General features: G+C 45.3%; 1 protein-coding gene and 1 long non-coding RNA gene across 4 annotated transcripts in view; one reads left to right on the top strand and one right to left on the bottom strand.

Annotated features, from left to right (window-relative positions):
• NT5C2 (5'-nucleotidase, cytosolic II) overlaps nt 1-20186 on the top strand; it is a 252325-nt gene that overhangs the window by 38373 nt on the left and 193766 nt on the right. The window contains exon 1 of one of the 3 annotated variants that reach the window (XM_073596130.1): nt 10073-10364. The exons of the other annotated variants lie outside the window; for them this stretch is intronic. The gene's annotated coding sequence lies outside the window, so the exon portion shown is untranslated. Of the gene's footprint in view, nt 1-10072; nt 10365-20186 lie in introns of those variants that run through there. 3 annotated transcript variants of the gene reach the window in all.
• On the bottom strand, nt 1653-10213 carry LOC141105920 (uncharacterized). The gene is made up of 3 exons (XR_012235670.1): nt 10054-10213; nt 8475-8596; nt 1653-4393 (listed from the first exon to the last, which is right to left on the bottom strand). It is a non-coding gene; the product is annotated as an uncharacterized lncRNA (long non-coding RNA).

Here is a 20186-nt window from a genome sequence, read left to right as displayed (position 1 = left end):
AGTTACACGAATTTAAAAATATCAAAACAGTAAAGTTAGCCAAATTTTTTCATGTAGTGTGAAAGATGATGTTACGCCGAGTAAATAGATACCCAACATGTCACGCTTTAAAATTGCGCACATTTGTGGAATAGTGCCAAACTTTGGTACTTAAAAATCTCCATAGGTGACGCTTTAACAGTTTTTTATAAGTTACCAGTTTAGAGTTACAGAGAAGATCTAGTGCTAGAATTGTTTCTCTTGCTCTAACGCACGTGGCGACACCTCACATGTTTGGTTTGAACGGCGTTTACATATGCGGGCGAGACTTCTGCATGCGTTTTCTTCTGTGCGTGAGCACACAGGGACGGGGGCGCTTAAAATTTTTTTAAAACTCATTATTTTACTTACGTTTTTTATTTTTACACTTTCTCTTTAATTTTTTAATTTTTTTTTATCACTTTTATTCCTATTACAAGGAATGTTTAATTCCTTGTAATAGGAAAGGTGCATGACAGGTCCTCTTTATGGAGAGATATGGGGGCTATAATATCCCACATCTCTCCTCCAGGCTGGAAAGCATCAGATCAAAAAAAAAAAAAGACAGATCCGATGCTTTTCAGCCGAGATCTCGGTTTTGTTTACGTCTGCGGCCCGGACGTGACATCATAACGTTACGCCTGGGCCTCCGACTGGTGGTCACCGTAAATCTCTATGCTCTTCATCTGGCGGCACCGGATTCTTTCTCCGCATCCCCGATCGCACGGGAGAGCCCAGAGAAACACCGGTGGGCAGCGGGAGGGGGGTGTCCCCTCCTGCCACCTGTAAGAACGATCAAGCGGCTGAACTGCCACTATGATCATTCTTACGGTGCACAGAATTTCTGGCTGAAAAAGAAGATATCTGAATGATACCTGCAGCTGCTGGCATCATTCAGATATCACCACTGAAAGTCAAAGACGTCATCAGGCATGTACTGGCCATCGGGACTACCGGGAGATTCCCGGTGGGCCGATGGCTCAGTGGGCCAGTCAGGTGCGGTCCTGGAGCCGCTCCTCTCTGACAGTGAGTGATCGCAATTTCACTCCTGTCAGGAGGAGCAGCTTCTGTCATATGCTGGAGAGAGCATTAGGCTTTCTGCTCCCTCCAGCCTGCAGGGGGAGATAGACCAATGGCAGACTTTCCTTCCTCGCTCCCCTATCACTTGTTATCACATGACTGGAGAGAGGAACGAGAACCTGCCTTCAAAACTGTGAGTACATGTGGGAGGGGGAGGAGAGGGAGGACACACTGATGTGAAGGGCTTCTGGTGGGGACTCTCTAATGTGAAGGGAGCTGCTGGTGGGGACTCTGATGTGAAGTGGGCTGCTGGTGGGGACTCTCTGATGGGGACTCTGATGTGAAGTTGGCTGCTGGTGGGGACTCTCTGATGTGAAGTGGGCTGCTGGTGGGGACTCTGATGTGAAGTGGGCTGCTGGTGGGGACTCTGATGTGAAGTGGGCTGCTGGTGGGGACTCTGATGTGAAGTGGGCTGCTGGTGGGGACTCTGATGTGAAGGGTTGCTGGTGGGGACTCTGATGTGAAGGGCTGCTGGTGGGGACTCTGATGTGAAGGGCTGCTGGTGGGGACTCTGATGTGAAGGGCTGCTGGTGGGGACGCTGATGTTAAGTAGGCTGCTGGTGAGGACTCTGATGTGAAGTGGGCTGCTTATTGGGACTCTGTGAAGGGAGCTGCTGATTGGAACTCTCTGATGTAAGGGGGATTCTGTTGGGGACACTCTGATGTAAGGGGGGGCGCTGTTGGGGACACTCTGATGTAAGGGGGGCGCTGTTGGGGACACTCTGATGTAAGGGGGGCGCTGTTGGGGACACTCTGATGTAAGGGGGGCGCTGTTGGGGTCACTCTGATGTAAGGGGGGCGCTGTTGGGGACACTCTGATGTAAGGGGGCGCTGTTGGGGACACTCAAAATTAAAGTGGGCCGGTCATGAGGAAGTCCAGGGCCAAATTTTTGTCCCAGTCCAGCCCTGGACGTTATATGCAGTCCTTGGGCAGGAAGTGGTTTTTAATCATGTTGGCATAAACACAGGAATGGATGCTCTTACATGGTTCACAAATGTAAAAAAAAAAAATTAAAATTAAGATTAGGGAAATAATGTTTTACCATCAGACGAGATAGTGTTGTTCTCTAAAGAGCGTTTGACAGTAGGCTGGAAGGTGTTATGTGACAGGTCCTGTGCCAAGTGGCTACCCCACTCCATCCTGACCACAGGGGCTTTTCATTCAATACAATATATTCCTCGATTTAGATGACGTGGAGACGAGGGGTTTGACATCATGATCTCCACCTCATCCAATCGCAGTATTCAATGAAAGTTTGCAAGAAGTTATGCCCCGTACACACGGTCGGATTTTCCGATGGAAAATGTCCGATCGGAGCGTGTTGTCGAAAATTCCGACCGTGTGTGGGCTCCATCGGATTTTCCGACACACAAAGTTTGAGAGCAGGATATAAAATTTTCCGACAACAAAATGCGTTCATGGTGGATGTTCAGAGGCATTTGAAACGCCAAACACCTGTATCAGCTTGTAAACGCATGTAAATCCGCAACTATCGTTTACAGACGGTTTTTTGACTGGAAAAAAAAAACACAGCATGTAAATGCGTCAAAACTGACGTTTTTAAACGTCGGTTATTATCTGTCAAGTTAATTTGTTCAGGGAGGTTGTAAAATGTCCAGTGTACATTAAGCCTAAGGGTTCGGAATGGTGGTGGTGGTGAATGACTGCTTGCAATTAAGATCATACCTGGAATTCAGCTTCAAAGCTGAACTCCCGGGTTGGCAAATATCCAATCCAAGAGGCATGTGTATTCTAGGTGTTAACCTAGCCTAATGCCCTGTACACACGACCGGTTTTGCCGTCGGAATAAACTCCTGAAGGTTTTTAGGACTGAGTTCCGACGGAATTCCGCTCAAGCTGTCTTGCATACACAAGGTCACACCAAATTCTGACCGCCCAGAACGCGGTGACGTACAACACGTGCGACGGGACTAGAAAACGGAAGTTCAATAGCCAGTAGCCAATAGCTTTGGTCTTGTACTTGCTTCAGAGCATGCATCATTTTTGGTACGTCGGAACAGCATACAGACGAGTGTTTTTCCCGAAAGTAATTTGTTCCATCGGAATAATATAGAACATGTTCTCTATCTAAGTCCGTCTGAATTTTCGACAGAAAAAGTCCGATGGGGCAAACACACGGTCTGAATATACAATGAAAAGCTCCCATCGGACTCTTTCTGTCGGAAATTCCGCTGGTGTGTACGCGGCATAAAGGCCACCTTTGGACATTTTTATTTTACATTTTTTAACTTTTGGACGGAGTTGAGAAAGTATATACAAAACCCTGTGGAGTTTTTACTGCAGCCTTTGTCTCCGGAGAGATTTGCTTTTATTTCCTGTTGGGGGAGGAAGTGATGGGAAATCTCTTCATTTGGGACATAGACTCTAACAAAGCACATTTGTTTCAGTAAAATTGGAAAGAGTAGGCCGGCTATAGACAGAGCAAATTTCCCCATCAACACAGACAGTGTTGCCAGGGAAATCCCTCCTGCCAAGCCATTGTGTTCTCCCAGCTGTCCCTGCATAATCGCATGTTAAATCTGTCAGGATGGTTGTACCCAAGTTGATCGATCAACTTGGGTACATTCAACCTGCCCATACATGGTTCAAATCTTGGCCAGTTAGGCAGCTCTGTTAAGTTATTACTGTCTGTGAAGTGCTGCCCCGGTGACAACTACTCTCCATTTCCAGGGTCACGGACAACAATGAAAATTTGACAGAAGCAATTTCCAAGTTTACCAAAAAAAGAAGGAAAATTGTTATTTGTTATCCAATACTTACTGTAATTGTCCTTTCCTGGCCAAACCTTACGTCAGCATACTACAGGTCAGCTCTGCCTTCTCCCCTCATATGGGACCACCTCTATAGCCCATATATTTAGAACCTGGTCCTCCTCCCACTAGACTTCCTACAGGAAAATAGGGAGGGGGGTCTATGTTGACATGAGGATTGGCCAGGAAAGGAAAATTACAGTACTGAATAACAATTTTCTATTTTCCTGACCTCCTCCTGTCAACATACTGTGGGATATAGCTAGAAATGAAACCAAAAGGGTGGGAATGCAAAACTGCTACAGGACCTACCAAACATATAACAGCACTATACAACGGGACGATGCTCAGGAAAAAAAATGGATTCTGAAGCATGAGAGGCTTGTAGAACATCTGAAAAAGAGGCTCTGGCCAATACATCCACCAGATGATAAACACCTGTAGCTAACTCCAGCTGACACATTTACAGAGTTCTTTGAACAAGACCTTGGCAAAGGAAGGAAGACCAACATCCCCGAAGAGCCTACAAAAAGAAAAAATAAACAAACTCAGAGAATACATAAAAGTCCTTGAATGATAACAAAAGAACAATGTGTTGGGGACTAGGCTGAAATTTAGAGGCCTATCAGTGGCCCTATAGGGGGTAAGAGGGAAGCGATAACCCAGTTTGCCGACATGAGGCCAGGAAAAATATTTTGATTTCAGTTGGTTTTTAAGCCATAAATATTAAACCAAGGACACACAGGCACTCCCAATTTGATCAAGCCACGTTCACAGTTAGACATGACCTTCATGTCAATGTGTATAGATACAGTATCTCACAAAAGTGAGTACACCCCTCAAATTTTTGTAAATATTTTATTATATCTTTTCATGTGACAACACTGAAGAAATGACACTTTGCTACAATGTAAAGTAGTGAGTGTACAGCTTGTATAACAGTGTAAATTTGCTGTCCCCTCAAAATAAATCAACACACAGTCTTTAATGTCTAAACCGCTGGCAACAAAAGTGAAAACACTTCAAAGTGAAAATGTCCAAATTACGCCCAATTAGCCATTTTCCCTCACCGGTGTCACGTGACTCGTTAGTGTTACAAGGTCTCTGGTGTGAATGGGGAGCAGGTGTGTTAAATTTGGTGTTATCGCTCTCTCTCCCCCATACTGGTCACTGCAAGTTCAATATGGCACCTCATGGCAAGGAACTCTCTGAAGATCTGAAAAAAATAATTGTTGCTCTACATAAAGATGGCATAGGCTATAAGAAGATTGCCAAGACCCTGAATCTGAGCTACAGCATGGTGACCAAGATCATACAGCAGTTTAACAGGACAGGTTCCACTCAGAACAGGCCTCGCCATGGTCGACCAAAGTAGGAAAATAGATGTATGAGTGCTGCCAGCATTGCTTCAGAGGTTGAAGGGGTGGGGGTGGGGTCAGCCTGTCAGTGCTCAGACCATACACCAGTGGCGGCCCGTGCATTAAGGGCGCACGGGCACCTCCCCCTCTCTCCTGCCACCCCCTCTGTGCACTATGGTAGATTCATGCATTGCATGAATCTATCCATGGCCGCCACGACCACCCCCCCATTCAGGCGTCCGGCCCCTTTTCGGGTGCCGGGGGCCTGAACTACAGTGGTGGGGGTGTTTTTGAAGCACCTGATTAGAGCTAATAGGCGTCAAAAATGGTGATTTGCAAGCGCCATGCTATGCTAATGCACCATGCTAACACGCAGCTGTGTTAGGAAAGCTGGTGAGGCTGCGTGTGCCAGTGGGCTGCACGTGTAGCTCGCCGTTCTGCCGCGCTGACGTCACACGTGCACGGTCGGGCGGTGCGCACGTAGCTCAGGAGGCCATCGGGAGGGTGGACCTGTGAAGAGATGCAGCTGATAGCAGTCAGTCGTGCTAACTACGTAATTAGCCACTAGATATAACGCGCATGGCATCCGCTATGCAGTAGCTGGATGTCTGGACGCTGTGTGCTCTCAATGTTCTGGGTACATTCTAGATTATAACTGGCTGCTATATGAATACAGATACCTACCTGAGTCAATCCTTGCCTATTGTATAGATACTGGAGGCTTATACTTACCTGTAGAAACTTCTCTGTCCGCATTTTGGATTTACACATCGCTCAGGTAGTAACCCTAAGGCATTTTTTTCATTTTAGTCTTGACTAACAGGTCATGTGCATTTATCAATATTTTCTACATTCATTTCCAATTTCAGGCCGTCCTTCCTCCTTGTTTGGCCTTAGTGCTCTTGTCTGTCCTGTCCTGGAGGTTCTCCTTTGGGAGGGGGAAGGCCCGTCATTCCCAGCTTCTCGATTTGTTTTTCCAATACAGAGAAAACTATCCCCTGGTGAGGTTAACTAATCTCTTTGAGAGAAACAGCTCTCCTTTTTCTTGTTTTTGAATACAAATATGGAATGTCTTATCTGTGACACCATCACAGCCAGAAAAAAAGCCCTGGGCATTTTAGACTGAGCAGCCCGTGTGGGGGGGGGGAGGGAGCTGGAGGCGTTCGCGGCGGGGGTGTGGGGGGGGGTGTCTGGGCGGTTGGTGATTTGGGGTTTCAGTATAAACTATTACTCACAGAGCCAGGTATAAACAAGATCATAGTTACCATTAAGAAAAGGAGAACTCTCTTGCCCTGGAGCATCAGATCTAACCCCTTCACAGGCAGAAGAGGAGTGGGCGTGTACTGCTTTCCTTATATGCGGCCGCAGCACCTCGTCGGCTTTCATGTGCAGCCACAGGTCACCTGGCAACCAGGACGTAAGGAGAGGAGGGACAGAGAAGCCGAGGCCACCACCTTCCGTCTCTACCCATCTCCCGCACTTGAAAGCCAGCAAGGTGCTGTGGCCGCATATAGGGGAGGTGGTGGCCTCGGCTTCTCTGTCCCCCCTCCTCTCCTTGCGTCCTGGTTGCCAGGTGACCGGTGGCTACGGGCACATGCGCGAACTGCAACTTTCAGCCATGCATATTGTCCTGTGGTTGCGGCCGGCCCTGCCAGCTTCTTTTAAGACATGCGGCCTGGCAACCCAGTGGCCCACCGGGCAAACGCCCGATCTGCCCTATGGCCAGTCCGGGCCTGATCACAGCACATGTAAGTGCATCCAGTACAATATATATAAATAATAATGTTTGTTTACAAAAACATATTTACTCTTTTGAAAAAATGTGTATTGACAGTACATGTCTTTTGCAATGTCATAGATGCACATGTGTGTTTCTTGAAGAACACCCCTGTGGAAAGAATTGATCTGAAACGTCGGGTGAAGGATCACAGTTTATTGTGTGCTGCAACATCGGTGTCTCTATGTACAGATTTGTATATATTCCATAAAATCTTTTTGCTGTCTTACCCATCATGTTTTTAACATGTTTTGTTAAATAAATATTTTTGTTATTTTACTTTAATTACGTTTCAATACTTTTTGTATAGATATCAAAGTCCTTTTTTGGGATACTCATTTTTTGTTCATGTATACACTCACAGGCTTTATTAGGTACACCTGTTCAATTGCCTGGTAACACAAATTTCTGATCAGCCAATCACATGGCAGCAACTCAATGCATTTATGCATCTAGAAGTGGTGAAGACGAATTGCTGAAACCGAGCATCAGAATGGGGAGGAAAGGGGATTTGAAGGGTTTGTGAACCCATTTGTCTAATGCTGCGTACATACGGGCGGACTTTTCGACCGGATTGGTCCGACGGACTTTTGAACGCACGGACTTGCCTATACACGATCACACCAAAGTCCGACGGATTCGTACGTGATGACGTACGACCAGACTAAGATAAGGAAATTGATAGCCGGTAGCCAATAGCTGCCCTAGCGTGGGTTTTCGTCCATCGGACTAGCATACAGATGAGCGGATTTTTCTACCGGACTCGAGTCCGTTGGACAAATTTGAAACATGTTCCAAATCTAAAGTCCGTCAGATTTTTGACCGAAAAAGTCCACTGCAGGTCCAATGAAGCCCACACACGTTCGGATTGTCCGCCGGATTCGGTTCGTCGGACCAGTCCGGTCAAAAAGTCTGCTCGTGTGTACACGGCATAAGTCTATGCCAGCCCCTCTATTAGAGGCATGATTTTCGTGGTCAGCGCAGAGAGGGGTATACACGAAAGTGGAAGGTTCAGGGAGGTTTTTTTTTTTTACAGTTTAGAGGGGGGCAGATTACACAGCACAAGCACTGTACTGTTTAATCTGCTTTATTGGACCAGGATATGAATTTTTATTTTTTTTGGGTTAACAAACGCTCTAAGTGACTTTGAATGTGGTATGGTTGTTGGTGCCAGATCGGCTGGTCTGAGTATTTCAAAAACTGCTGATCTACTGGGATTTTCACGCACAACCATCTCTAAGGTTTACAGAGAATGGTCTGAAAAAGAGAAAACACCCAGTGAGCGGCAGTTGTGTGGACAAAAATGCCTTGTTGATGTCAGAGGAGAATGGGCAGACTGGTTTGAGATGATAGAAAGGCAACAGTAACTCAAATAACCACTTGTTACAACCAAGCAGTGGTGGCTGGTGTTTTTTTTTTTTTGGGGGGGGTGGGGCGGAAGATTTCACAGTCGGTCATCCAGTACTTACCCCATCTAGGTTCCGGGTGGGCAGTGCTACTATGGGCAGCGGACGGGCGTCTCCTCCTACTCTGCATCATGGCGGCTCCCGCCGTGTGTGTCTCCTCCCTCCATGGCGTCCAATAGGGTCGCCTGTCCTTATAGACAATTTTAAAAAGAGGGTTTGGGACTTTAAATGAGGCATACGGCTACAAAGAAGTATAATAAATCGCAGTGTATTTATTATCATATAGTACATGAAGAAAATAACATAGGCTAAAAGTTTTGTCAATGTAAAAAAAAGAGTAATTGCATGTATTGCATATATTCCAACATGGTAAACAGTATAAAAAGTATTGCATATGGATAACTACATCCTCCCTAAATAACACGTTCAACAATTGTGAGAAAAGGTTATTGAAATAAAACACCTCCCCCAAAAAGAGGATGGCGTAAGTAGACATATGATGAATATAGATGATGGTGGTAACATTGCATCGTGAATGGGCTCAATGCGTTTCGTGGACACCTCCACTCGCCAGGAGCCAATGCGGAATACATCTGAAAATAAAATGCATAGCCAATAAGGTCTAATGCTCAGCCATGAATGGAAGGGAGGAAGGGAACGGAGGAGAACTACACATCCAGTGTACCTTGCAAATCACCTTCCCAAGGGACACCGGGAGCCCAGGGCATGGCAGAAGTGTCACCCCTGGGAGCTGTGGTAGTGGGGTCCAGCTGGGGGCATGACGGCACAAACATCGGTGAAAAATCATGTACGGAAGTGTTGTCTTGAAGGGGGTGATTGGTGGTGAAGTAATGACTCCAAAACCATTCAGGAAAAATAGTAAAAATTATGATGTGATGTAGAGCTGCACGATTAATTGTCAAGAATCATTATCTCCTTGAAGCAGATGGGCTACAGCACAGGCTCACCAAAATTGGATAATAGGACTTTGGAAAAACGTTGCCTAGTGATTTGTCTCGATTTCAGCTGCGACATTCAGATGGTAGGGTCAGAATTTGGCATATACAACATGAAAGCATGGATCCATCCTGCCTTGTATCAACGGTTCAGGCTGGTGTTGTAATGGTGTGGGGGATATTTTCTTGGCACAATTTGGGCCCCTTAATACTAACTGAGCATCGATTAAACACCACGGCCTACTTGAGTATTGTTACTGACCATGTCCATTCTTTTATGACTACAGTGTACCCATCTTCTGATGGCTACTTTAGGAAGGAGCCCTTGGTATTGGCACGAAAGCTCTGAAGTTTCGGCACGGTATGTTGGACATTCAGAGTGCATGCGCCGGTGATGTCACTGGCTGCATGCAGGGTGAAAATCTAAGCGATGCACGTTTAGGAGATATTCAATTTACCTACAGATCAGCCTTATTATAAGCCGACCTGTAGGTAAAAATAACAAAGCAGGCTTTACTACCGCTTTCATTTGCAGGTATCTCCCTTCTCCTCTCGTTTTGGCTGTGGGACGGGAAGTGAAGGTAAATCTCCCCAATAGGACACAGATGGCAAAAATACATATGATAGGGGTTACCACTTACAACCCTCCCTTATGCTATCCACAATAAAAAAAAAGTTTTGCTTACAGCTTTACTTTAATTTTTCAGGTTTCCTGCATAGAGCTGGATTGAAGGAGAGAAGTGATCTTTATTTTGTCCTCCTCTCTACGTGCATGTAATGCTGTGCATTCTGTACACACTCCATGCAGTGCGCTGCTATGGAGAGGGGGTGGGCTTTGGGGATCACAGCAGTGACGTATGGCGATGACGTAGTGTAGAAAGTGTGCGAGCTCTTCGTTTTCTAGCAGAGTGGAAAGTTGTCTTCCAACCCTGAGCTTTGGGGAGTGGCGCATGCGTGGTGTGGCTTCTATTGCAGTTTGCAGTGGCAAGAGCGGAAGGTGAGTGAGTGTCGGGTACTGTATTACTGGACCGGGGATGGCGGGCACCGGGCATTGTGTGTGGCTGGGGTACTGCACGGCACTATTACCCTGGGGGGATGATATGGTTTATATACAGAGCCACATACAGGGGTGTACACGGCTATGTGGAGGACTGAACACTGAGGTGGATATACATTCATTACCTCACAGGAGTGTACACAGGGCTGTATATACATTATATACCTCACAGGAGTGTACACAGGGCTGTATATACATTATATACCCCACAGGAGTGTACACAGGGCTGTATATACATTCTATACCTCACAGGAGCGTACACAGGGCATGTATATACATTCTATACCTCACAGGAGTGTACACAGGGCTGTATATACATTATATACCCCACAGGAGTGTACACAGGGCTGTATATACATTATATACCCCACAGGAGTGTACACAGGGCTGTATATACATTATATACCTCACAGGAGTGTACACAGGGCTGTATATACCTTCTATACCCCACAGGAGTGTACACAGGGCTGTATATACATTCTATACCTCACAGGAGTGTACACAGGGCATGTATATACATTATATACCCCACAGGAGTGTACACAGGGCATGTATATACCCCACAGGAGTGTACACAGGGCTGTATATACCTCACAGGAGTGTACACAGGGCTGTATATACATTATATACCCCACAGGAGTGTACACAGGGCTGTATATACATTCTATACCTCACAGGAGCGTACACAGGGCATGTATATACATTCTATACCTCACAGGAGTGTACACAGGGCTGTATATACATTATATACCCCACAGGAGTGTACACAGGGCTGTATATACATTATATACCCCACAGGAGTGTACACAGGGCTGTATATACATTATATACCTCACAGGAGTGTACACAGGGCTGTATATACCTTCTATACCCCACAGGAGTGTACACAGGGCTGTATATACATTCTATACCTCACAGGAGTGTACACAGGGCATGTATATACATTATATACCCCACAGGAGTGTACACAGGGCATGTATATACCCCACAGGAGTGTACACAGGGCTGTATATACCTCACAGGAGTGTACACAGGGCATGTATATACATTCTATACCCCACAGGAGTGTACACAGGGCATGTATATACATTCTATACCCCACAGGAGTGTACACAGGGCATGTATATACCCCACAGGAGTGTACACAGGGCTGTATATACATTATATACCCCACAGGAGTGTACACAGGGCATGTATATACATTATATACCCCACAGGAGTACACAGGGCATGTATATACATTATATACAATGCCTTGCAAAAGTATTCACCCTCCCCTTGGCAACTCCTGCAAGCAGCATCTTTGGAGTGCTGTATGCGCTGCTCCTGCCCATTGAAATGAATGGGCAGCGCCGGCAAAGCACCGCTGCAGCGGCGCTTTGCGGGTCGCTTTAACCATTTTTTCGGCCGCTAGCGGGGGTTAAAAGTGCCCCGCTAGCGGCCGAAAACCTCTGCAAAAACGACAGTAAAGAACCACTAAAAATTAATGCCGCTTTATCACCGACGCCCCAGTGTGAAAGCAGCTTTAATTTACAGAAAATGCCCACAACTTTGAAGATGTGTGTTTTTTTTTTTTTTTTTTTTTTTTTTTTATTGTGACACATAGGACAAACTAACAGAAAAAGTCAATGTGCATAACTATTCACCCCCCTAAAGTCAATACTTTGTAGAGCCACCTTTTGCGGCTATCACAGCGCCAAGTCGGACGGACTTTCTACGTATCGGACTGGACACAAGGGTATATATTTAATATACATTGCCTATAACAGGTGTGTACATACACGGCTACAGTATCTCATAAAAGTGAGTGCACCCCTCACATTTTTGTAAATATGTTGTTATATCTTTTCATGTGACAACACTGAAGAAATGAAACATTGCTACAATGTAAAGTAGTGAGTGTACAGCTTGTATAACAGTGTAAATTTGCTGTCCCCGCAAAATAACCCAACACACAGCCATTAATGTCTAAACTGCTGGTAAGACCCCTTTCACACTAAGGTGCTTTACAGACGTTTTTGCACTAAAAATAGTGCCTGTAAACTTTCACACTGGGGTGGTGCGCTTGCAGGACAGGAAAAAAAGTCCTGCAAGCAGCATCTTTGTGGCAGTGCGGTAGCGGTGTATACACCGCCCCTGCCCATTGAAATGAATGGGCACCGCTTTCAAAGTGCCTTCAAAAGCGTTTTAAAAGCAGCGCTAACCGGGTGCTTTTAACCCCTTACGGGGGGTTAAAAGCGTCCAGCTAGCGGCGCCAAAGCACCGCTATAACAGCATTAAAGCGCCACTAAAACTAGTGGTGCTTTACAGCTAACGCCCGCAACTCCCCAGTGTAAAAGGGGTCTTACAAAAGTGAGTACACCCCTAAGTGAAAATGTCCAAATTGGGCCCGATTAGCCATTTTCCCTCCCCGGTGTCATGTAACTCATTAGTGTTACAAGGTCTCAGGTGTGAATGGGGAGCAGGTGTGTTAAATTTGGTATTATCGCTCTCACTCTCTCATACTGGTCACGTGAAGTTCAACATGGCACCTCATGGCAAAGAACTCTGAGGATCTGAAAAAAGAATTGTTGCCCTACATAAAGATGGCCTAGCCTATAAGAAGATTGCCAAGACCCTGAAACTAAGCTGCAGCACGGTGGCCAAGACCATACAGCGGTTTAACAGGGCAGGTTCCACTCAGAGGAGGCCTTGCCATGGTAGACCAAAGAAGTCGAGTCCACGTGCTCAGCATCATATCCAGAGGTTGTCTTTGGGAAATAGACGTATGAGTGCTGCCAGCATTGCTGCAGAGGTTGAAGGGGTGGAGGGTCAGCCTGTCAGTGCTCAGACCATACGCCGCACACTGCATCAAATTGGTCTGCATGGCTGTCGTCCCAGAAGGAAGCCTCTTCTAATGATGATGCATAAGAAAGCCTGCTAACAGTTTGCTGAAGACAAGAAGACTAAGGACATGCATTACTGGAACCATGTCCTGTGGTCTGATGAGACCAAGATAAACTTATTTGGTTCAGATGGTGTCAAGCGTGTGTGGCGGCAGCTAGGTGAGGCGTACAAAGTCTACCTGCCTACAGTCAAGCATGGTTGTGGAAGTGTCATGGTCTGGGGCTGCATGAGTGCTGCCAGCACTTGGGAGCTACAGTTCATTGAGGGAATCATGAATGCCAACTTGTACTGTGACATACTGAAGCAGAGCATGATCCCCTCCCTTCAGAGACTGGGTCGCAGGGCAGTATTCCAACATAACCCCAAACACACCTCTAAGACGACCACTGACTTGCTAAAGAAGCTGAGGGTAAAGGTGATGGACTGGCCAAGCATGTCTCTAGACCTAAGCCCTATTGAGCATCTGTGGGGCATCCTCAAATGGAAGATGGAGGAGAGCAAGGTATTTAACATCCACCAGCTCCGTGATTTCGTCGTGGAAGAGGACTCCAGTGGCAACCTGTGAAGCTCTGGTGAACTCCATGCCCAAGAGGGTTAAGGCAGTGCTGGAAAATAATGGTGGCCACACAAAATATTGACACTTTGGGCCCAATTTGGACATTTTTACTTAGGGGTGTACTCACTTTTGTTGCCAGCAGTTTAGACATTAATGGCTGTGTGTTGAGTTATTTTGAGGGGAAAGCAAATTTACACTGTTATACAAGCTGTACACTCACTACTTTACATTGTAGCAAAGTGTCATTTCTTCAGTGTTGTCACATGAAAAGATATAATAAAATGTTTAAAAAAATGTGAGGGGTGTACTCACTTTTGTGAGATACTGTATGTATAGGACTCTACATTGGGAATATATATATATATATATATATATATATATATATATATATATATATATATATATATATATATATATATATATATATATATATAATTTTATATAGCGGCAACAGTTTACGTAGCGCTTTACAACTTGAGGGTAGACAGTACAAATACAATACACTTTTTGATACAGTAGGAATCAGAGGGCCCTGCTCCTTAGAGCTTACAATCTAAGAGTGATGGTCAAGAGATACAAGAGGTAATAACTGTGGGTGATGTGCTGATTGAGAAGATAAATGTACAGTTGTTAGGTGGGGTCCAGATAGGTTTCTCTGAAGAGATGAGTTTTCAGGGATCGTCTGAAAGTGGATAAAGTAGGAGAGAATCGAACGGATTGGGGTAGAGCATTCCAGAGGATGGGAGAGGCTCTGGAGAAGTCCTGAAGGCGAGCATGAGATGAGGTGACAAGGGAGTTTGAAAGCAGGAGGTCTTGGGAGGAGCGAAGAGAATGATGAGGTTGGTATTTTGTGACTAGGTTAGAGATGTAGCTGGGGGCCAGGTTGTGGATGGCTTTGTAAGTTATAGTTAGTATCTTGAATTTAATTCGGTGACTGAGTGGCAGCCAATGGAGGGATTTGCAGAGGGGTGTAGCAGACGCTGAACGGTTTGTGAGGTGGATGAGCCTGGCAGCAGCGTTCATGATGGACTGAAGTGGGGATAGCCTATATAGAGGTAAACCAATGAGGAGGGAGTTGCAGTAGTCGAGGCAGGAGATGACCAGGGAGTGGATTAGAAGCTTTGTGGTGACATTGGTTAGGAAGGGGCGTATCTTGGAGATGTTGCGGAGGTTGAGGCGGCATGTTTTGGATAGTGATAGAATGTGGGGTCGAAAGGTTAGTTCAGAGTCCAGGATTACACCTAGGACCTTGGCGTGGGGGGATGGGTTGATAGTTGAGCCATTGATGTTGACAGAGAAATCAGGGGAAGTGGCACCTGAGGGAGGAAATATCATGAGCTCTATTTTGGATAGGTTGAGTTTGAGGAAGTGATGTGACATCCAGGCTGATATGTCTGCTAGTAAGTTGGTAATGCGTGAGGAGACAGATGGAGAGAGCTGGGGGGTGGAGAGAGATTTGGGTGTCATCAGCGTAGAGATGATATTTAAAGCCTTGGGAGGCAATCAACTGACCCAAGGAGGTGGTGTAGCTTGAGAAAAGGAGAGGTCCAAGAACAGAACCTTGGGGAACCCCAACGGAGAAAGGAAGAGGAGAGGAGGAAGTAGAGTTGTAAGTGACACTGAAGGAGCAGTGGGATAGGTAGGATGAGAACCAGCGAAGAGTACAATCACAGAGACCAAAGGAGTGGAGTTTTTTGAGGAGGAGGGGGTGGTCCACTGTGTCAGAGGCAGCAGAGAGATCCAGGAGAAGTAGTACAGAATAGTGTACACTGGTTTTAGCCATTAGTAGGTCATTTGAGAGTTTAAGGAGAGCAGTTTCCAGGGAGTGTTGAGGGCGGAAAGCGGACTGAAGGGGATCAAGAAGTTTATTCATGGTCAGATGGTCGCTTAGTCGGTTGTAGACCAGTCTTTCAAGAAGTTTGGAGGAGAAGGCGAGCAAGGAGATGGGACGTAAGTTGTTGAGATTGGTGGGGTCCAGTGACGGCTTTTTAAGTATGGGGGTGACTAGCGCATGTTTTAGAGAGATTGGAAAGATGCCACAAGAGAGGGAGAGGTTGAAAATGTGAGTTAGAGAGTGTAGAATCGAGTCAGAGGGTGAGCGTAGCATTTGCGAGGGAGCAGGATCCAGGGGGCAGGTGGTTAGATGAGTGTTAGATAAAAGTTTAGCAACCTCAGTAATAGTAGCAGGGTTGAATGAGGGAAGTAATGATTGTATCTGTGGACATGGGGTGTTGCATGGGGGAGGTTTTTGCGCATTGGCGATCTCCTCATGAATTATATCAATCTTGGTTTTGAAGTGATTGGCAATCTCCTGGGCGGTGAGTGAGTTGGTGGGTGGAGGCAGTGGAGGACAGAGTAGAGTGTTGAAGGTAGAGAAGAGTTGACGTGGATTGGATGAGAAGGTGTTAATAAGTGTGATAAAGTAGGTCTGTTTGGCAGTGTGAAGGCAGGAATAGTATTTTAGGAGGGCAGATTTATATTGTGTGAAGTCTTATGCCACAGGCGCTCAAGAGCGCGGCTATGTTTTCTGAGACTTCTGGTGTCATCTGTTTGTCAGGGTTGTAGCAGTCGGGGCCTAATTCTGCGTGTAGGGAGGAAGACAGTGAGCTGTTGTAGATGAAAGTGGCTAGGTTGGGGCAGGACAGGGGTGGGATTTTGTTAGAGGTGATCAGTAGCAGAGAAGAGAAGGGTTGAGGTGGCGAAGGTTTCTATGTGTAACTATTAGGCGGTTGAAGGGAGAAGAGGTGGAAGACAGGGAGAGAGCAAAACTAATAAGGTGGTGATCAGAGAGTGGGAGTGGATTGTTGGAAAGGTTGCACGGAGTGCACAGATAGGAGAAGACAAGGTCAAGGGTGTTGCCGTTGGAGTGGGTAGGAGCCTGTATCCATTGCTTCAGGTCAATCGATGAGGTTAGACTGAGAAGTTTAGAAGTAATAGCAGTGTTAATGTTAACAGGGATGTTGAAGTCCCCGAGAATAATTGTGAGGATTTCAGAAGAGAGAAAGTAGGGTAGCCAAGCAGAGAAGTCATCAAGGAAGGCTGATACTGGTCCAGGGGGCCGGTAGATGACAGCAATTCTTAGAGAAATGGGAGAGAATAGACGAATGCAGTGTACCTCAAAAGAGGAGAGTGTCAGAGAGGGAGGTGGGTGGAGTAGCTGATAGGTGCTGCATGGGGCTAGAAGGATTCCCACTCCCAACTCCCTTCTGTCCACTTGGTCTGGGGGAGTGAGTCCAGAAAAGGCCCCCATGGGAGAGGGAAGCAGGAGAAGTAGTATCTGATTCATGAAGCCAGGTTTCAGTAATGGCAAGTAGGTTAAAGGAATTTGTGATAAAGAGGTTGTGAAGGGTGGAGAGTTTGTTTGCAGACAGCGCATTCCAAAGGGCACAGGAAAAGGGGGGCTGGTTTTGGAAAGAGGAATAGAGACCAAGTTCTGTGGGTTGCGGCTCCTGCAAGAGGGTGTAGGGGGATGGGAGCGTTGGGCAAAGACAGATGATGGTGGCCCAGGGTTTGGGGCTATGTCACCAGAGATTAGGAGAAGCAGGAGGGTGAGGGAGGTAATGTGGGAATGTGATTTATGTGAAGGGGCATGTCTCAGAGTACTGGAGTATTTATCAGTATATGGATGTAGAATGAGCAAGAGTTGGTAGGAGCAGTAGTAGGGAGAGGACAGAAGGCAGGGTGATATGTATAAGCAGGCGGGTGGAGAGTGGGGGTGAAGGTAAGAGAGTTTGAGGAGAGAGGACACAAGTGTCAGAAGCAGTGGTAGAGAGTGCATGTTACAGAGTGGAAGGAGAGCTTATTAGAGAGACAGGGTCACCTGCAGTTTGTTAGGTGCTTTCCAGTGCAGATTGCTGTATTTGTTTGCTTCGTGCAATCGCTGAAGTGCAGAGATTGAAGTGCATATCACTTGTAGAAAGAATCACTTAGGAGATAGAAGCCACTGCAATGTGCTCCCCCAGCAATGATTTTTTATATATATATATATATATATATATATATATATATATATATATATATATTTCTCGTAATGTGTACGTATCTGAATATCTAACAGGATGCTATATGTACTCCAGTCCTTAGCTGCATATTCGAATGTGTACACCAGTATAACTGGCTATATGTAGGATGTATGTACTGCAGTGTGTGTCCATAAATGTATTCATCTGCACACGTTTCTGCTATAACCTATGGATGTAACATGTATATGCCCCGGTGTCTAGTGACATGTTCAGCTATGTACACTGCTGTTACTGGCTAGGTATGTAAGATATGTGTATAGCCCAGGGTCCAGTCACATATTTAGCTTGTACATGTCTGTTACTGACAATATATGTATACCAGTGTTCAGTCTCATTCAGCTGTGTATGTACCTGTTATTGGCTATGTATGAAAAATGCATTGCTGCAGGGTCCAGTGACATGTGTAGTAGTGTATACGTCTGTTGTTTGCTATGCATGTCTCTGTCTCTGTCTCTGTCTCTGTCTCTGTCTCTGTCTCTATCTCTCATGTTACTCATTTACATAATTTATCGCATGCGGTAAACTTACTCCCAGTTTGTTTTTTAACAAATCGCTGGTTGCTACACAGCAAGCTGGCTGCCACATTCTTAACAACCGATGACTCTTCAGCTGTCAGTGGGCTTCCCCGCTCCCAGCTGATTGTAAAAAAGAAACAAAAAAACACGACAATAAAAAAAGTATACAAAAAAAATGGCTTTCGGGTCTGGTATGGATTTTAAAGAAAACCCCACGCCAAGTTTTTTTCTTTTTTTTAAATGACGTGTCCGCTTTTTATTCTACAAGCGGAAGCCCGCTGACAGTTGAGTCATCGGTTGTTAATGACGCAGGGGCCGACTTCCCAGCCTGCTCCTTAGCAACCAGCTCAATGCGGTAAGTTACCGCACTAACTAATGTGGTAATTACCGCTAAATCGAACAAATACCGCATTCGATATTTGACGACAAATTCTTAGAGAGTTGAACACTTGCACAATTTATGCCGCATGCAGTATTTTATCGCATAAGATTAGCCATTATTTAACTCTTAGTGAATTGACCCCACTGTCACCAAGCATTCGCTGGTGGTAAATCGGTCTCATTATATGATGCTTTATATTTTGCTTGTATAGCAAATAAGGGCGCATACACACAGATATAGTAATATACTATCTATGCAGGATCTTGCTGGCAGAAAGATCCCATGTAAAAAAAAAAAAAAAAACAAAAAACAAAAAAAAAAAGTTTTTTGGTCTTTTGCTTATACATGCAAACATTCATAAAACCACATCTGAAAATTCCTTCTAGTTTTCTAGTTCCGTTTTCAGTCCCACCACGTATGTATATATTTACACATGTATTAACCTAAAATATGCAGAAATACACTAATTTACCATAGCTCAATTGAGCACAGCGTGTGTGCATAGGCCCATAATATACAATACTGCTGTCTTCAGATCTGTTTAAAAAAATAAAACAACTATACCCTGTATATATAAACGCATTGCTTTTAACAAGCCCTGATAAAATTGTACATGCATGAATATGCAACAGCGTCTGTTACAGAATTTTGAAAATCTGATCATAGAACATAGCCGGTACAGAAATGTACAGTTCTTAGTGTGTACCTTGATACGCATGTAGCCAACTGCAGAAGTGTAATGTGTAGGTAGATGGGAGGCTTTACATTTTTGACTACATATACAGGTAAGTAAAGAATATACATAGTTTTAATATAGAGCATCATGCAGTAGTATTCTGTTTATCAAAATGCCTGAACATATCTCCTTTCACATTACTAACGTACTGACATAACACGAATTGCACAACTAAATCTTTCTAAAACCATACTGGTAATATTCCGACACCTTACCCAGTCATGCCCCCCTCCCTAACTTTTCCATCAAGATCAATAATACGACTATCAGCCCCTTACGCCTTCCCCTCACGTCAGTGTACTAGATGTAATTGTAGACTCGAACCCTGGGTAAGGCAACCTCGGCTTTCCAGCTGTGGTGAAACTACAAGTCCCATGAGACATTGCAAGACCCTGAATTTTAGAGATGTTATGGAGATGAAGCCTACAAGCTTTTAAAAGCGATTGGATTTGAGGGGAAAAAGGACAGGTTAGAGCAGGGGTAGGCAACCTCGGCACTCCAGCTGTGGTGAAACTCTTGGAGCAGGGCCCTAGACTTGTTATTTCATCTAATTCAAGTTAAATTTCTCCATCGGGTATACTAAACCCCCCCCCCCAAGGCTTCAACGGATGTTCAGGTATTGTGACCCCTTTGTCCTCATTGTAGCCTCCACCTAGGTTCCTACA

Source organism: Aquarana catesbeiana, linkage group LG08, assembly GCF_042186555.1.
Source record: "Aquarana catesbeiana isolate 2022-GZ linkage group LG08, ASM4218655v1, whole genome shotgun sequence".
In the NCBI taxonomy this organism is placed as follows: domain Eukaryota; kingdom Metazoa; phylum Chordata; class Amphibia; order Anura; family Ranidae; genus Aquarana; species Aquarana catesbeiana.
The sequence above is the reverse complement of the archived record's forward strand: the minus strand, read 5'-3'. Positions and strand labels throughout refer to the sequence as shown.